General features: G+C 40.4%; 1 protein-coding gene across 9 annotated transcripts in view; it reads right to left on the reverse strand.

The window, feature by feature from the left end:
* TENM3 (teneurin transmembrane protein 3) overlaps positions 1 to 19,775 on the reverse strand; it is a 454,861-nt gene that overhangs the window by 393,807 nt on the left and 41,279 nt on the right. Inside the window, exon 2 of one of the 9 annotated variants that reach the window (XM_068971253.1) lies at positions 18,518 to 18,542. The exons of the other annotated variants lie outside the window; for them this stretch is intronic. The gene's annotated coding sequence lies outside the window, so the exon portion shown is untranslated. The remainder of the gene's footprint in view (positions 1 to 18,517; positions 18,543 to 19,775) is intronic. 9 annotated transcript variants of the gene reach the window in all.

Here is a 19,775-nt window from a genome sequence, read left to right on the forward strand (position 1 = left end):
AGTTGATACTTTCAAGAAAAAATAAACTGAACGGCACAAGACGTTTAGAAAGAAAACTTGGCCAATTTCTCCGAGTATAAACACATGAACTCCCTTCCCTTATAATTTTGGCTCTGAATAAAATGTCACATGTGAGTCGCATGTATTTCTTCATTTGATCAAATCTACTTCGCAGGGTAAGTGTGAAAGACTGGAGCATTGTTACAGAGCCATCTTCCCAGGCTCTCCTCAAATCCCAGAATCTGCCTTGAGTGAAAACTTCAGGCCAGATTTCCCAGCCCGATGTGGGTGGCAGAAGGGAGGAGACAAAGATGACCTTCTCCTGAACAGCGCAGGGAGCTCAGCTCTGTGGTGACCTAGATGGGTGGCGAGGGGGCGGGGATGGGAGTGTGAAGCGGCTCCAAAAGGGAGGGGATATCTGCGCGCATACAGATGATTCGTGCTGCTTTACAGCAGAACTGACACAGCGTTGTAAAGCAATTGTGCCCCAATTTAAAAAAAATGACCCTCTGTCTGAGGATGCCTGTGGTGAAATGAGTTTAAATGCAAGCACTGTCTGTCCCTGGAAACAGTCCTGCCACTGGTACAGCCATAAAGATCTGACTTTTTTAGACAAGGTTTTAGGATAAAACTGTTGCTTTTCATACTGACAAACGCTCTCTCCCTGACCATTTCTTTTTTTAACCTTAACTTTCTCTTTTACTTATCTCTTTTTATTTAGATATAATGGACATAGAGCACTATATTCACTTCAGGGGTACAACACAATGATTTGGTATTTGTATATATGCAAAATGACCACCACTGTTAAGTTGAGTTAATGTCCATCACTAGGCGGCTCAGAGGTAAAGGATCTGCCTGCCAGGCAGGAGATGCGGGTTCAGGCCCCGGTTGGGAAGATCCCCTGGAGAAGGAAATGGCAACCCGCTCCAGTATTTCTGCTTGGGAAATCCCAAGGACAGAGGAGCCTGGCGGGTACAGTCCTTGGGTTCGCAAAAGAGTCAGACACGACTGAGTGACTGAACAACAACAATATATGGTAAGAAAATTTTTTTTTTCTTGTGAAGAGGACTTTTAACAACTTTTAAATATTATTGTTTGTTGTTCAGTCACTTAGTCGTGTCTGACTCTTTTGTGACCCCAGGGACTGCAGCCTGCCAGGCTCCTCTGTCCATGGGATTTTTCAGGCAAGAACACTGGAGTGGGGTGCCGTTCCCTTGTCCAGGGGACCTTCCCAACCCAGGGATTGAATCTGCCTCTCCTGCGTCCCCTGCATTGCCAGGCAGGTTCTCTACCACTGAGCTACCAGGGACGCAACTTTCAAATAAACATTACCGCATAATACACTCTTCTGAGAGCTCAGCCCCTCCTGTGGGGCCGGCACAGCCTGGTTTTAGCAAGACTCTGGCCACATCTGTCCAGAGAGAATCCCTCTCCCTCCACAACTGAATACATCCTCACTCCTCCACCTTTGCTGCGTAAGACCTTGGCCTGCCTTCAGCAAGAACTGTCCATTTAAGTCAGTTTCACAAGCACTCTGCCACGCCTGACATTCCCTCGTGATACTGTTATATCCATGATCCCCCAGCCTACTCCTTGGTGGTAAGTTCCCCACCTACTCGAGTGTTCAGCTCTAGTAACACTACAATCTTCGGGCACCGAGGCCAGCTGTCCTGAGTGAAGCCTTCCTTCCTGTTCCAACAAGCGTCACATCAATTGTTCTTTAGGAGGATCGGTTGTGTGTGGTCCCAGCCCGTGGGTTTCAGAGAAGCATCTGGGACGGTGAGAAGCATACAGGGTGACAGGCATGGGGGAAGCCATGACCTGAACATCAGGGGGTCGAGATGCCACCTGGGCCCGGCATCAGGTGACCTGAATCACATGAGCTCACAAGCCGGAAGCGGGATCAAGACAACGGGCTCATGAAAAGAGGTTTTTAAAGGTCAGATGAACTGGGCGCTTGTGGCTCCACCCTGGGCCTGTCTTTTGAGCTCAGGGTGGATCTGGCTGAAGATCAGGCCAGTGTCTAGGGTCATGGGGGGCTGGAATTCGAGCAGCAGTCTTAGCGCCAAAGACTTGAAATCTAAAAAGAAAACAGCATCAAGGAGAGTGTACCCTGATGATGAGTTTGGAAAATGAATATATTACAAGAGAAGGAAAGTTGCTCTTAATGCTTACTGCCCAAGTCCTTCACTCGCACCATGAATGAGACAGGGGCTGACCCTGGCTGGGAATGCTGCTGCTCAGCTGTCATTGTGAACGTGAGACATGCATCAAAATGTCTGCGTACAATTTGAAAACACCCAAAAAATACGAAGCAGTGTAGAAACGTCAGAGAATCTAAGTCAATTCAACTAATCAGCCATCTAGTTTACCATGATTAAGAGCAAGACAAATGCCTAATACACAGCTTCTTTGAGAATCATCTCTTTTCTTCTTATAAAAGATGAGAAAAATGGTCTAAGCAAATAAGAACCGATCATTCTCTACCTGCTTGCATCTCAATATGATCTTATCTTTAGCAACAGGATTCTTTGGCACGCTTAAGGGACTATAGATAGTCAATTAAAACCACATTTTAGCTAATTATCATACAATTCCCTCTTCAATACATTGTATGAGCACATTATCCCAGGAGGCTTCTCTGTCACTGGAATCCAAAGCAAAACACATATTCTAATCTTGTGATGTCAAAAATATTTACTCAACACCTTTAGTTTGTGGCAAAAAATGAGCCAACGCTGAATAAGAGCCCTTCTTCCCTTTGGATAGATAATACTCAGCTCTTCATTAAGAAAAGCATAACCACAGAATCTTGCATGGAATTTTCTCTCTCTCTTCAAATCTCCAGCCCTAAAAAAGGTCAACCGTGCTTCTTCCCCCATATCATGCCTTTTCCTTTAATGCCTACAGATCTGTTTTCATCCCAGTACCTAACCCAGCCGGGAGTCCTGCCTCTTTCATCCACATCCCCCGGGCCCCTCATCCTTAGACGTCGACACAGATATAACTGCAGAGGCCAGGAAACTAGGAAGACACACTAGGGATCAATTTATCTTCGGCAAGGGAATTGACTAATAGGTTTTCTCCTGTCTCTAATTTCTCTGATTTCCCTTTGTCAGGGGGATTCTCAGACGAATTCTTTCCTAGCTGTCAAAAGCACCTGTTCTCATGCCTGGGTGCAACGTCGGTCAGGCCCCCGTTCAGCTGTCCATCTCATCCCTGATCGAAGCACACACCTCCCGCTGGGACCAGGTCAGCGGAAGAGCTCCGGCACAGAGAGGTTTCCGGTGCACGTGGGTCCTTGGCTGAACCCAGAGGCAGTGAGAGCAGTCATCCATCCCACAAACTCATCCACTTCCCCCACACGTAGAGGGGGGCCCAACAAGAGGAGGTTCCGGGTCAGGAAGGCAGACAGGGCACGTGGCAGAGACTTTCAGAAAGATGTCCCTAGATTATTCTGGGATGTCAGCCAAAGCCTGGGTTAACCTCAGTTGCGTCACTGGTGAACCAATCGCCCGCCTGCTGAACTGGCAAAGCGAGATGTGGCCTTGGTTATATTTCTGGAAACTGGTGAGTTTTGCGAGCTAACATAAACCCTCGCAGTTGGGAGACATTTGAAATAATAAATGTTGAGTATCTCTCCCTCTGTCGGTTTATTTTTGTGTGTGGAGTTCAAGATGTTTGTCTTGATACTATCAAAACGGATCCATATCATCAGCAGCATATGCATATGCCACCCACCAGCAAAACGGATCCACAGCGAACATGTGCATTTATTGAGCACATCATGGGTGAGTTCAATTCAAATCCACGCACATTCATCACAGCGTCCTCCGGGCCAGGCCCCAGGCGAGCCATGGGGGGATATGACGGGAAGCCAAGTGGCTGTGGCTTCACTCTTACGGAGCTTCTGGTCAAATGTGGTGATATGTCCGGGCACTCCACCCCTTAACTTTCCCTTCCCTTTCACTCCAGCTGAATCTTAGCGAGCTCCTGCAGGCGCTCCCGCACCAGCTCTTTCTCTGAAGTAGTGCACAGGCACTGAGTGCTGACTGCAAGTCAAGCGCCCTGGGAACTCTCTACAATGATCATCTAATTTACTCTGTTCAACAGCATTGGGAAGTTGGTGCTATTATTATTATTTTTGAGAACCACTTTATTCTGAGTAGTATAAACATAACTCCATTCATAACACAAACCTTCCATCAATTTCTTCACAGTCAGCCCAAAGAATAAAACCTCTGACTTAATTAGAATTTACACTGGGCCCTAAATATTTTAAAAATCATCCATGTCAACTATGGAATTTTAATCTTGCCTGCTTCTATGAAATAGGGCAAACTTTGATCAATGGTAATTTCTAATTTCTGCTGTTCAGCCATTTTTCTTGACCTTGTTTTCTGACTGTGTACATTCTAGAGCGTTCAATAGATTTGTAATAAACTTCCATGATGAAGGGAAATTTCTTGCTCATTGTTTGCCTGAAATCTTGGCTAGTGTTCACCTTTTTAAACAAAAAAATGTACTCCAAAATGGTCCACAAATTCAGCTACTAAACTTCCTTTAAAAATCTTCTTTGCACTGGTTCCAGAGTGCAGGCCATCACATATGAAGCAATATCCTGGAGCAAACCCCATGGTGTGGGGCAGACGGCAGGCAGGCTGTGGCAGCAATCTTCACCACTATGACTAACCCCACTTAAACTTGAGGAAATGGAGACACCGAGAGATGAAGCAAACTATCTAAGGCCACAGAACTAGTTGCTGGTGTAACTTGAACATGGGATCAGGCAGTCTGACTCTAGAGCCAGCCTTTATACTCTGGATATAGGTATATATGGGTACTGGGCTTCCCCAGGGGCTCAGCAGTAAAGAATCCTTCTGCAATGCAAGAGAGACAAATTCAGTCCCTGGAATGGGTAGATCTCCTGGAGGAGGAAATGGCAACCCACTCCAATATTCTCGCTGGGATAATCCCATGGACAGAGGAGCCTGGTAGGCTGCAGTCCATGGGGTCACAGAGAGTTGGACAGGATAGAGCTTATATACATATATATACGTGTGTGTGTTTAATATTTTTAATGTTTATTTTAAAAATTATTTTTGGCCTCATGGCATGGCTTGCAGGATCTTCAATCCTCCACCAGAGACTGAACCTATCCCAGGACAGATAAAGTGCCAACTCCTAACTACTGGACCACAAAGGAATTCCCTCATTTAAAAACATTTATTTTATTTTTAAAAATTTCATTTCATTAAAGTCTAGTTGATTTACAATGTTGTTAACTTCTACTATACAGCCAAGTGATTCAGTGATTCAGTGATTCAGCTCTGTTTTTCTCACTTTTTCATTATGAGATTATTTTTAAAGCACAGCTCTAGTCATCTTATTTGATTCAGATACTTACCCTGACTCTTTGATAATTCCTGAATTATATACAAAGGTCCCAGAGTCCCAGACGAGCATGTAAAGCCCCATTCAGTCTTTCTTCAACCAACCTTTGCAATTCCCTGGCCGCCCCTAGGGGTGGCACATGTCAGTGGAGGTGAACTATTTACTTTTCCATGGGCTCCGTGTGTCTGCCCCATTTTATGTTCTTTCCTTTTCCTGAAATGCCCTTTTAGCCTCCAGACATATGCCACCTCCTCCTCCCTTGGACTTTAAAACAAAAGCCCCAGTGGATGTGATTTCTTCTTGCTTAGAATCACCACATGCTTTGTGGGTGCCTCTTTACGCGTGCACCTTCTGCCCATTCTCAGTCATTGTCGAGTCTCTGGGGAAATGGTGTGTTAGAATGTGGAGTGGGGCTCTGAAATCAGCTTGGCCGGAGACTGGTTCCAGCTCTCGGAATTTTGAGCTCTGAGATCTTGGGCAAATTGGATCACGTCTCTCCCAGCTCGAAAACCTCTCATGGCTTCCCACTGCAATTTGGGGCTGGGGAAAGACTTGTGGGGCCCAACATATATTTGTTCACGTGCCTTTAAAACCCAAGCTCTGCCAAGCCCAGCTTTCTTGACCAGCCTTATTTCATAAGTCACACCAGCCCTGATGGTTAAGTTACCCTTTAGTGTTCTGCCTTCAGGTTCTCAAGTGCTCCTGCAAGCTCTTGCATTCCTTAGGCCTTCGAGGAGCTTTCCTTCTACCTGTAACCTCTCCCACTGCCCACTCATTCATTCTGATCTTCAAAGTCTCAGGTTTAAACTTGTCACGTTTCAGGAAAGACTTCCTTGACCCTCTGATTCAAAGACCTCCATCCCTCCTCCACCCTGAAACTAGCTAAGTCCACCTAAGCTAGCTTCTTTCCTTAGACGAGGAGTGATTTCATGAGCTTGTGGAAGCTCTCTTTTTCTCACTAGACTTGCAAACCCCCATGAGGACAGGATGTATCTGTCTGGCTCACCACAATGGCACAAGGAGGTGCTCAAGACAGAGAGATGAATCTCTCTATTCCTCACTTTCCTCACTTATAAAATAGGAGTAACAATAACCTACTCTCACTGCCTTTGAGAAGCTGAGCACAGTCTGCAGGGAGAAAGTGAAAGTGAAGCTGCTCAGTCGTGTCCGACTCTTTGCGACCCCATGGACTGTAGCCTACCAGGCTCCTCTGTCCATGGGATTTTCCAGGCAATAATACTGGAGTGGATTGCCATTTCCTTCTCCAGGGGATCTTCCCGACCCAGGGATCGAACCCGGGTCTCCCTCATTGTAGACAGACGCATAACCGTCTGAGCCACCAGGGAACCCTGATAGCTCAGTTGGTAAAGAATCTGCAGGGAGAAGCTGACTGCCAACTGGGAGCCGTCCACTTCCACTTCTGAGCCACAGTCCCCTCAAGGAAGCTGCCTTCTCTCTGTCTGCTCCCCACAACTGAGCACAGGGCTTTGGGCATCATGGGTACCCATCAATGTCTGCTTTACCTGAATTCAGCTATGTCATCTGAAACCACAGCTCCTCATACAGAGATGTCCCTCTCCATGATCACATGACAAAATATCCCCTCATGCTTTGTCGTTGCGACGGAGTTAATTGAGAACACACATAAGCGTGTACAGTACTAGGCTAGCGTCACCAGGCCCTCCTGCATTCATACACTGTGAAGACTCCTCCTTGGAAAATTTTCTTCCAAATTAAAAATTTTAAATCATATGCATATCATCATATGTTTATATGCTGTGTTTTAGACACATATTGTATCACTGACAAGCAAACGATGAAAATGTTAGGATTAAAAAAATTGACCATGCTCATGTCCAGTCAAAATTTGACTGTTGAACAGTATTTGACTGCTGAACAAAGAGTCTGAGTTTTTGCAGAATAGATCAAATGTGGAATTCCTGAGTAGGAACACTCAGTTTAATCTAACTGTACAGGTCATTAGCAAGCCGTCTGGGAAATAAAAGAAGTGCTAAACTGAAAATGTGTTACAGGTTGAGTGACCATTTAATTTAATGACCAAATCAAGACATGTGTAAGAGTGAAAGGAGACAGTATTGATTATATTGGAACAACAGAGAAACCCGAATTGTCCCAGGGATGCTGTCTTGCATTCTGGATTAGAAAAAGGATCAATTCTAACCATATGGCACCACCAATACAGTTTCTCCCTCTTCCCCACCAATGCACCTGTGTCTAGCATGTTCAACCGTATTGCCTTTAGATTTGATAATATGTAGGATATCATTTGGCATAATAGCATCATAATATCTGATTCACCCAGATGAGGATCACAGAAAAGACAAAAAAAAAAAAAAAAGTAACAGACCAAAAAGCAAGCTGAACCCAGTGAAGGAGAGGGTCTGACGTCCACTGTCTAAGCAGGAGCCCTGACTGGTTCAGCCAGTCCCCCGCTCTACCAACAGGCTGTTCCGATGCTCTGGGACTCCCAACATGACTGTCTTTACTGTCTACCCAACAAATCTGAGCTCACGTTTGAATGTGTATTTTCAAAACATGTCGGCTCATTACATTTCTTGCATTCTAAATGATACTTAAAATTGAGGTAAATAATTTAAAGAGAAAATACCAAGAGCTTAAAATGAATATCTTTAAATATAATGCAATCAGGTAGATATTTTTACAATGTTTGGTGACATTAATGTGGTGATACTGAGTAACTGCTGACAATTAGTCAGAAGATGGAGCAGAGGTCTTGTAAGGAAATTACTCCCAGGTGACAAAATATTGAAAATTCAATTATACTCTGTTTATTATAGGCTTACATTAGCAACTATATTCCTAATAAAGACCTTGATAATACACAAATTAATGGGAACACAGGGGACTACTTTTGGAAATATTTTTCTCTCCTTATAGGATTCTATGATATTGATTTCTAAAGTGCTCCAAATGACAGTGTAAAGCTTGCTAGAAAAAATTCCTAACATAAATTATATGCATAAGAACATATGATCTATTAAAGTACTCAAGATTATAAAAATAATTTTAATGTATAATGACAATGTGCAATAAATTCAATGCTTAAAATTTCAAGTTATGCGAGTGTATAAATCATTTAGGAAAGAAAATCCAGTGAACGCAAATAAGAAGACACCATAATAAGGGCTGCACAAATGGTCTGAATTCTAATTAAAACCGTATGTCATGGGAGCCAATGCATTCATTCTCCTTTTCACAAACGTAGTTTTAAAAACACTTTCACAATATAAAGCTCTTTATAACGTATTTTAACAGGTCGGAGTATACAAATATCTATTTCCCCAAAATGTTCATCTACAAAGAACTAAGTTTTTCTCTTTCTTCCTCCCACCAACTTTCTGACATTATGCGTAGTTCAATGAACATTTCGTAATTTGGTTGTTGAAAAATTTAACTGGGTGCCTGTTTTTGGTGTAGCTCTTCTGTTCTTTTGCTTTTAAGGCCTAGCACCTCTTTTCTAGGCTTTTAAGATTGAGGGGAGAGAAAAAGACAGATACATAGATAAATTCAGTATAATGTAGAAAACCCTGAATATTCATTGGAAGGAGGGTTGCTGAAGCTGCAATACTTTGACCTCCTGATGCAAAAAGCATCATTAGAAAAGATGCTGATTCATTAGAAAAGATGCTGATGCTGGGAAAGATTGAAGGCAAAAGGAGAAGGGGGCAGCAGAAAATCAGATGGTTAGATAGCATCACCCATTCAATAGACATGAATTAGAGCAAACTCCAGGAGAGAGTGGAAGACAGGAGCCTGGAGTGCTACAATCCAAGGGGTCACAAAGAGTTGGACACAACTTAGTGACTGAACAACAACAATGTAGTAAATGGTAAATGTCATGGGAGAACTAGAGTGAAAGACACCACGGGAATTTGGAGGTAGGTCAGCTAGTTGCACTTTGGAACAATAAAAACGAAGATGTACTCAAGTGAAGCCAGAAAAGCTGGCAGGATTACCCATAAACAGTAGCTAGGAAGGTAATGCAGACTGCCAGCTTAGCATGACCAAGCCAAGTGTCAAGAAAGTACATGGTTGATTCACAGAATGGCAGCCAATAAAAAGAGTCCATTATGATATCTTCAAAGGAATCTCAGGTAAAGAAAGGAAGATGAGATTATTTGGTGTTTAACCAATACAGTATACTAGCACATATATATGGAATTTAGAAAGATGGTAATGATGACCCTGTATGCCAGACAGCAAAAGAGACACAGATGTATAGAACGGACTTTTGGACTCCGAGGGAGGGGGAGAGGGTGGGATGATTTGGGAGAATGGCACTGAAACATGTATACTATCATGTAAGAAATGAATCTCCAGTCTATGTTCGATACAGGATACAGGAAGCTTGGGGCTGGTGCACGGGGATGATCCAGAGAGATGATATGGGGTGGGAGGTGGGAGGGGGGTTCAGGATTGGGAACTCATGTACACCCGTGGTGGATTTATGTCAATGTATGGCAAAACCAATACAGTATTGTAAAGTAAAAAAAAAAAAAAAAAAAAAAGATTATTTGGTGTTTAAATAACAAGAAAGATAAGGTTGAAAGTGAAAGTGAAGTTGCTCAGTAATGTCTGACTCTTTGCAACGCCATGGACTGTAGCCTACCAGCCTCCTCGGTCCATGGGATTTTTCAGGCACGAATACTGAAGTGGGTTGCCATTTCCTTCTCCAGAGGATCTTCCTGACCCAAGGATCGAACCCAGGCCTCCTGCATTGCAAGCAGATGCTTTACTGTTTAAGCGACCAGGGAAAGATAAGCTTAGAGGATCGAAATCTTCCTAAGAAGACTGGTTCAACTTCTTTCTTGTTTTTGGTGAACAGACATTTTATGGAGCCAGGAATCAAGAGAATTGGAGGAAAGAAATAAAAATTTCTAGATGTAAGGAAAGGACAAAAGAAATGCAGAAATGTGAATGAAGTATATGTACGCTCCCTGTATTCTAGGGACAAGAGTAGCTTTGAAATAAATAAATAGGTTGAATTTGATGAAAGTATACAGCAGTGAAAAGATTTCAAGTAGGAAAGTAAGACAAAGTATTCAATAATCATGTTGAAATTTTGGAAGTGATTTGGAAATGTTAAGTGGGAATAAAAAGTAGAAAATTGAGTTCCACTTTGGCAAATAGTTTTGACTGCCATGGTGAAAAATATATAATGTAAGTCATGTGGGTTCATTTTTTGACAAAATGTTATAACAGTTTATGTTTGGAAAATTTCTTTAAAAAATATCCAGTGTGAAAGAGACTCATTTTACAGCTTTTGATGGCAATATGATTTTAAGTAGGAAGAAGAATGGAAATCAAAGAAACATCAGGAGGCTAACAAAGAAAAAGCAGAATTCAAAATCAAACATAACTTAGATGCAGTCCAGGAAACAAAAAAGATTTGGTGACTTTATTAGTAAAAAGATCACTTTGCTAAAGGGCTAATCTTTAGAGGAAAAAAGGGACAGATGAATGCTGTAGTGCCCAAATAACAAGAAATTAATGCAAAAATAATGAAAGAGACAAAAATGTGATGAAGAGCTCTGAAATTACAAGTATCTGGGGCTCTTTTTAAAAAAATTTTACTTTATTTTACAATACTGTATTGGTTTTGCCATACATCAACATGAATCCGCCACGGGTGTACACGTGTTCCCAATCCTGAAGTCCCCTTCCACTTCCCTCCCTATACCATCTCTCTGGGTCGTCTCAGTGCACCAGCCCTAAACATCCTGTATCCTGCATCGAACCTAAACTGGCTATTCGTTTTTTATATGATATTATACATGTTTCAATGCCATTCTCCCAAATTATCCCACCCTCTCCCTCTCCCACAGAGTCCAAAAGACTGTTCTATACATCTGTGTCTCTTTCGCTGTCTCACATACAGGATTATCATTACCATCTTTCTAAATTCCATATATATGTGTTAGCATACTGTATTGGTGTTTCTGGAGCTCTATTAGAGTTATTACTAAGCTTCTTCACTACCAACCCTGGAAGGTCTTGGCTTTCAGCTCTGCAGCCCCTGAAGAGAAAGATGCAACACCTTGGCTATGTTTATTGAATGAATAATTGCAAAACAAAGTAAGGAAAAACCTTTCTGTTGTTGTTCAGTCGTTCAGTTGTGTTTGACTTTTTGCGACCCCATGGACTGCAGCACACCAGGCTTCCCTGTCCATCACCAAATCCTAGAGCTTGCTCAATTTCATGCCCATTGAGTCAGTGATGCCATCCAACCATCTCAGCCTCTGTCGTCCCCTTCTCCGCCTGCCTTCAGTCTTTCCCAGCATCAGGGTCTTTTCTAATGAGACAGTTCTTTGCATTAGGTGGCCAAAGGACTGGAGCTTCAGCTTCAGCATCAGTTCTTCCAATGAATATTCTGATTGATTTCCTTTAGGATTCACTGGATTGATCTCCTTGCAGTCCAAGGGACTCTCAAGAGTCCTCTCCAACACCACAATTCAAAAGCATCAGCCTTCGGCATTCAGCCTTCTTTATGGTTCAACTCATATCCATTCATGACTACTGGAAAAACCATAGCTTTGACTTATAGGGACTTTTGTTGGCAAAGTAATGTCTCTGCTTTTTAATGTGCTGTCTAGGTTTGTCATAGCTTTTCTTCCAAGGAGCAAGTGTCTTAATTTCATGGCTGCAATCACTGTCCACAGTGAATTTTGGAGCCCAAGAAAATGAAGTCCGTCGCCGTTTCCATTGTTTCCCCATCTATTTGCTGTGAAGTGATGGGACCAGATGCCACGATCTTTGTTTTTTGAATGTTGAGTTTTAAGCCAGCTTTTTCACTCTCCTCTTTCATCAAGAGACTCTTTAGTTCCTTTTCGCTTTCTGCCATAATGGTGGGGTTATCTGTATATCTGAGGTTATTGCTATTTCTCCCAGCAATCTTAATTCCAGTTTGTGCTTCATGCAGCCCAGCATTTCACATGATGTACTCTGCATATGAGTTAAATAGGCAGGGTGATAACATACAGCCTTGACGTACTCCTTTCCCTATTTGGAACTAGTCCGTTGTTCCATGTCCGATTCTAACTGTTGCTTCTTGACTTGCATAAAGGTTTCTCAGGAGGCAGGTAAGGTGATCTGCTGTTCCCATTTCTTGGAGAATTTTCCAGAGTGTGTTGTGATTCACATAGTCAAAGGCTTTAGCATAGTTAATGACGCAGAAGTATATATTTTTCTGGGAATCTTTTTCTATGATCCAATGGATGTTGGCAATTTGATCTCTGGTTCCTCTGCCTTTTCTAAATCCAGCTTGAACACCTGGAAGTTCTTGGTTCACATACTGTTGAAGCCTAGCTTGGAGAATTTTGAGCATTACTAATGTTATTTTCTCAGAATGAAGGAATCTGAGATAAACTTCAAAAATGTTGCGTAAGTGGAAACAGAAAATCAATGGGAGAAGTTTAGAACACATCATATCAATGGGGAAGTCGTGAAGCCGAGAGTTTCCCAAAATGAGTCCAGTGAGCTGGCAGGAAGTAATACCCGTCAAATCTTGCTTCAGAGACTTCCAGGGAGAGGCAGATAGATAAACTTGTCCAGAAGACAGAGGTTGAATAAAAGCTGTAATGGGTTTGTCTGTTGAGCCCTCTCCATAACCCAGCAGGAGCTGTTCTGTCTTAATTCTGAGGAAGCAAAGGAAAATAAAAACTTCTTTCCAGGAAGCAACGGAAGCTACTGAAAGTGAGAAACAGAGATACTATCTTCTTTTATGGGGTGTGGTGGTCTAAGAGGTGATAGGTATGTGACGTTGCCAGGACAGTCAGATAGGAAAGCTGTGTTTTGCATGCTAATTTAATAATTAATGAAGCAAGTTAATTAAGAGATTTGGTCCACAGGAATGTTCCTTCCAAATTGATTATTGTTTCTTTGGCCTGAGGACAGATTATCACTACTTATTACACAAGCAAAAATTTGAGGTCCTTGTATTTTTATTCTTATAACATGACCCACTTTTAAAATGAATGCTCACAGTCTTTTATATCTGTTATATGTTTTACCACTTTAAAAAAAAACACACTATCTGTTTTATGGGTCAAATATCTGTTTGCAAACAAAACTCTCTCTGAAGAATATATTTTCCAGGTAGATTATAGAAGAAATAGAAATAATTAAAATACACTTAAAACATAAGGAAACAATATGAAGTCATTAATGACAAAGTCTGTGCTGTTGAGTAGTCCTTAAAAATTGGTGAAAGTATCAGTGTCACACTTAACATAGAAAATATGCAAAGTATAGTTAAAAGGAACAGACTACTGGTTTATGTTTTTCATAACATAACGAATTTTTTGACAGTATGTATATTGCTGTTATTTATAATCCCATGGTGACAAGAAAATGTCACCAATTACTGGCTACAATGACAGAACACAATTTATTTCTAATGATTTATATCCATTAGGAAAAAAAAAAGCAGGCTACTAAAAGACAGCTACCATTCTGTTCCCCAACAGCAGTTTTTTTTTTAAACTGGAAGTGTGTTTGCAAAGGATAACAAGTTATTTTTGTTAATGAGAGTTTGCATAATTTACCTATATAACACTGTAAGTGACAATCTAAAATAAGGTACTTACTCTAAGGTATATTTTTAAAACAGAAATAACTGAAATATCACATTTGTAGGGCAGGCTTTCCACAACTAACATACTGTATTCCCTTTTAAATGTAGATCTCTTTAAAGCCTCATGGACTTTTAGAGGGTAGGAAATAAGAATTGAATGGGTAGTAAGTCAGCCTTTCAAATAGACATTTACTGTTCATCCTGGCTTATTAAGAACTGTAGGTTGGAAGAAACATGTATTTGAGTATTCCAGTTGCAAACAAATTTAACGATGACACGAAGGGAGAGAAAGAGGGGTAGAGGGCCTGATAATTAATAAGCAGGATAGTGAACTAAACATTACAATATAACTGGACAAAATTAGTAGTAGGATAAAAGGATGTGAGAAGAGAGCCACATGAAAATTCTGGTCTCCTAATCTATGGGAGGAAATATGATCTGGGAAATAAGAGTTTTTTATGAAAGATTCTAAAGAAATCCAAGGTTGAAATTACAAAGAAATTTAGAAAGAACAAGAGGAAGGGAAAAGTAACAAGCAAAGAATCTTTTGAATGGTTCCAGGAACGTCACACAGATCAGAATTGAATTCAAGGGCCATAAAGGAGAATTTAACCATTGAAAACGTATTTTGAGGACAGACGCCATGCTTTTAAACATACTGCTGATACCTGTCGTAGGCACTAAAGATAATTTTGAGCAGAAATGTGATATTACTATCATTAAAATGGCAAGAGAAAGTACATGTGTGTGTGTGTGTTTTGAGGTTCCCCGAAACTTAGGAGACATAATGAATTGGGAAGATGCTCAGTGAAGAATGAGCACGATTAGGTCTAGGAGGTAGGATCAATTTATCACAGAATGACTACTGAGCCTAATTAGCTTTGAGAAAAGAAAGATAAGTCCTGCTACTCAAGTATAGGAAGGATTATGACATGAAGATGAGGACCAAAATTGCTCCATTTCATGCCAAGAACTTAGGACAGAAGTCATGTAAAAATTTCTAATGAAACACAGATACAGGCAAACTCAGAAGAATCACGCTATCTCGTTCGGTTGTGTCTCAGGCTTCCTAACAGAGAGTGAAACTGGTATCTCTCAAGGTCTCCATCAGACTTACAGATTATGATATTCAGTCATCTGGCAGATTCTTTAGCCACACAAAGCTAAAGAATTGATTCCTAGAGATCATTTCCTCTAGAAACAAGCTGATGATCACACGAATATTCTTTCAGTGAAATAATAACCTGAACCAGATTGTGTTTTGAGAGGCTGCACTATTTCAAGAAAGACAGAGATAACCATACATGGGGAAGTTTGGGGTAGAAATGATTCATGTATGGAAATCAAGTATTACCATGGTCACAACAAAACACCATGTTCCACATCAAATCTTTCTTTGCCAAGTGCCTGAAAGAGGATGAGCCAGTGTCACCGCTTTTCATTTGTGAAAACTGGCTGGATCATCTTTTTTAAAAGATTGAAATATTTAAGTAATGTCAGTTATTTTTGTTTTTCAATTGAAGTATAGTTGATTTAGAATATTATATTAGCTTCAGATGTATAACATAGTGATTTGATGTTTTTATAGATTACGTAACATACAAAGTTATTAAAATATCATTGACTATATTCCCTGTGCTGTATATTATTACCAGTTATAAAATAAATATGTGAATTACTTATTTTATAACTGATAGTTTGTCCCTTTTCATCCCACAGGAAATAGGTCGTTTCTCCCTATGTCACCATCCCGCACCCTCTCCCCTCTGGCAGCAACTAGTTTGTTCTCTGAATCTGTGAGTCTGTTTCTGCTTTATTTGTTCATTTGTTTTGTTTTTATATTCCGCAAAGAAGTGAAAATATACAGTGTTTTCGAAGATGTAGAGAAAAGGGGACCTTCCTGCACTGTGGTTGGAATGTAAATTGGTGCAGTCACTGTGGAAAACAGTATGGAGGGTGCTCAAAAAACTGGTGGCTCAGACTGTAAAGCGTCTGCTTACAATGAGGGAGACCTGGGTTCGATCCTTGGGTTGGGAAGATCCCCTGGAGAAGGAAATGGCAACCCACTCCAGTACTTTTGCCTGGAAAATCCCATGGACGGAGGAGCCTGGGAGGCTACGGTCCTTGGGGTTGCAAAGAGTTGGACACGACTGAGCAACTTCACTTTAAAAAATGTGCGTATTTTCAGTTTTTTTCCAGGCAAGAGTACTGGGAGGGGGGTTCAGGATGGGGAAAACATGTATACCCATGGTGGATTCATGTTGATGTATGGCGAAACCAATACAATATTGTAAAGTAATTAACCTCCAATTAAAATAAATAAATTTTAAAAAATTAAAAAAGAAAACAAAAACAACTGGAAAAAAAAAACCTGAAAATAGAATTATCATATGATCTAGCAATCCCACCCCCTAGGTATTAATCTGAAGAAAATAAAAACACTAATTCAAAAAGATTTATGCATCCCTATGTTCACTGAAGCATTATTTACAATAGCCAAGATACGGAAGCAAACTGTCCACTGACACATGAATGGACATGATGTTTTACACACACACACACACACACACACACACACACACTCACACACACTCACAGGCATATTAGCTGTAAAAAAAAAAAGACTGGGATTGTAATTTGTGACAACATGCATGAACCTACAGAGGATTTCGCTAAGTGAAGCAAGTCAGACAAAAAGTTATTTTTTTCATTCATCTCTTAAACATTCAGGACCCACTTGCCAAATATGGCAAACTAGTCACCCAAAATTTCTTCCTGAATATCACTAAAAGCAAATTTCCTAAACTTATATAATGAAATACCATATAATACTCAATGTTTACATAGATAAAACTCCTAGCACTGAAAAAATTTATATTAGGAATCTGAAATGACTGGGTAACAGAAATATTAGTGAAAACAAAAGATAACAAAATGTTGTAGGCAGTAACATATCTTGAATTCATTTAAGGATCATAGTTCCATTCTTTATCAATGTATTACTGGACATACACAAGGCAAAGGAAAGTTGCATTATCCTTGATTGATGCAAATAATGAATCTAATTTTTCTTGCTACTTTAGGTAGTTTATTAGATTCTTTCTTCACTTTGATGGACTTATCCTAACCCAGTGTGACTTTCCTCCTTTGAGGTAAATCCTCAAGAAAAAAACTTCAATATTAGCCGTGGAAGGTTAACCAAAAATATAAACATGCATATTTTAAAAAATGGTTTAATAAGTAGGCACAGTTTGAAATAATTCAGACACAAAGACATTGGGTGAATGATCTTATGTAAACAAGTTAATGATAGAACCAGCATAAGGAACCCAGATCTTTCCATTTATAACCAGGTGTCCTTAGCACTGTTCCAGTGAAACTGTTTTCTTAAAATAGGAGGATTATATCTTAGACTAAGAAGTATGAAACAAATCCAACTACACGGAGGCTCAAGGTGACATGGAAGACATTTAAATTCACAAGGCTTGTTCCTTCTCTTTGAAAAGCAGGTGATTTGAGGGGACGCTCGCTATACTGTTGCCCAGGTACCAGGAGATCCCGTGCAAGAGTAAGGGTGTAGTACAGTGGGATTTAGAATCGGATAGTGGGTTCCTGGCCTTGTCATTTTGGAACCATATCAAGATATTTAGATTCTTTCAGCTTTAATTTTCTTTTCTTGGTTAAATAGGGATAATACTACTAAATCTCAGAAGGTAGCAGATTGAATACAATAGGTACTCAATACAATACAAATATCTAACTCTGTTTCTGCCTCTATCTCTGTCAACTTCTACTCCGCCGTTTGGATTTTCAATGATTTTTCTAAAGAACAATAACAACGTTCACATCCAAAATCCTTATGAGTGATCATTATTACAAAGTAACTATTTTCAAAATCCTTCTGCAGAGCAGTGACACTTTCCATGGGATGCCAAAGGATTTTGAAAGAATCTTGAAAGGATTTTGAAAAGAATACAAACTGTGCCATAAAGGAATGATGTCATCACAGCAGAATCAAAATTGGTTGGAGTAAGAGGACTTTTGTGTGTAAAATTTCCTAATTAAGATAGGATAAGAAATATATCTCATGCAAAAGCTCAGTCTAAGTACTGAGCCTTCCTAGGATTTCTTCAGAAAGCAAAATCTTGCCTGACAGCTGTCAACTATTAATGAGCTATATACTTAGTACAAATCACTTGAAACGTGGTGGAAGTAACTCATGGGTATATATGGCAATATTCACATCATGGGTAGATATGGCAATATTCTTATCCCTTAAAGGACAAACCTTTCACCACCAAATAAATCCCTTTCATCCCTTGTGTCCCTTTAGCAATAGGAATAGACAGGTAAAATTATTGCAATACTTTAAAGAAACACTGTTCCTCTTCTGATCCTCTGCACTGATCTCTTAAGATTTTGAGATAGAGAATAATAATCACACTCAATGTACTAATGGTGAAACCACAAAGTTTACACCTAGACCCTTAGAAATGAAATATGGACCATAAGAGCTACTGGAATTTAAATCCTTTGTCTTTAGAGCATTGAAGAGCCCACTGGCTCAGTGTTAGGACACCCCCTTGCCTTTATCAAACCATCTACAGAATTCAATCATACTGATATGAAATCTTAATCAGGATTGAGACCCACTGGTGGAAGTGGAATAAGGTTTACTATTAATACTTTTGCAGCCTCCCTCCTTGTACCATCATGGTTTTTCTGGTGGTTCCCATGGAACATACGTTAGTTGCAAAACGCTCATTCTAGCCATGGTGAAGATAAACACAAAATCAAGAGCACAGGAAATCTATTTTATGTAGTGATTGCTTTGAGATCTGGCAGGTCACCACTAAAATGTATGGGAATAAAATATTCTCCCACTCTGCTTTTCAATCACTGAGGCTCTTACTCTAGTAGCAAATTAGTGCACCGGAATAGAATAGATAGGATTCTTACTGATATTGTACGAAAACTGAGCGTCTTGTTCTAAGGGATCTTTCGGAAAAAAAGGGGAAAATAAGCATCTCTTTTGAGTCCATATTAGATCTGCTATTATTCACTGTCCATCTCGTTTTTGAATAAAATCATTGTATATTCCCTTAAATCCACATCTATTTTTAGTTTTTGATAACATCTTTTTCATACTGTTTACAGCTTCATAAACTGCAATATACACTCTTCTGCATGATGGCTTTATGTTATTGTGCAGATGACAGTCTATTTCAACTCTCTTTCTGTGGCCTTTTGTTATTTATTTTCCTACTGCAGCCACATTTTTCCAGGTTCTGCACTCATCTTTAACTCCTGTCTTTCTCACATGACAAAGTCCTGAAAATCCTACTACACCTGTCCTCTCGCTTCAGCATAACGCCTTCCTATTTATAGTATATGGCACTGCGGCTCACCCATTCCAAGCTGGCCTTCATACAGTCCGTTCATCATGTCTCTGTGTTTTAAGAGGCGGACTGGACAGACGTGGCCTGCAGAAACAATCTTAGCTCTCTCATCATGACACTGACAGTTCTTCACAAGTGGATTCCACTTAACTGTCAACTTCAGCTTCCAGTACTTCCCAAGAGGAGTCTTCCAGAATCTAAGGGTGACTAAGGAGGCTACCATTGTTTCTACTGGTGCTTCCAAGCATTTCTTCAAGTTTTTCCAACTGTAAGCATGTACTGCTTTTCTGCCATATTTCAACATATTTTACTACCTTCAAAATCTTGCTGGAATTCTACGAATTCTTCAAAATCTTTCCTTTTCT

This window comes from Capricornis sumatraensis, chromosome 4 (assembly GCF_032405125.1).
Source record: "Capricornis sumatraensis isolate serow.1 chromosome 4, serow.2, whole genome shotgun sequence".
NCBI classification, from domain to species: domain Eukaryota; kingdom Metazoa; phylum Chordata; class Mammalia; order Artiodactyla; family Bovidae; genus Capricornis; species Capricornis sumatraensis.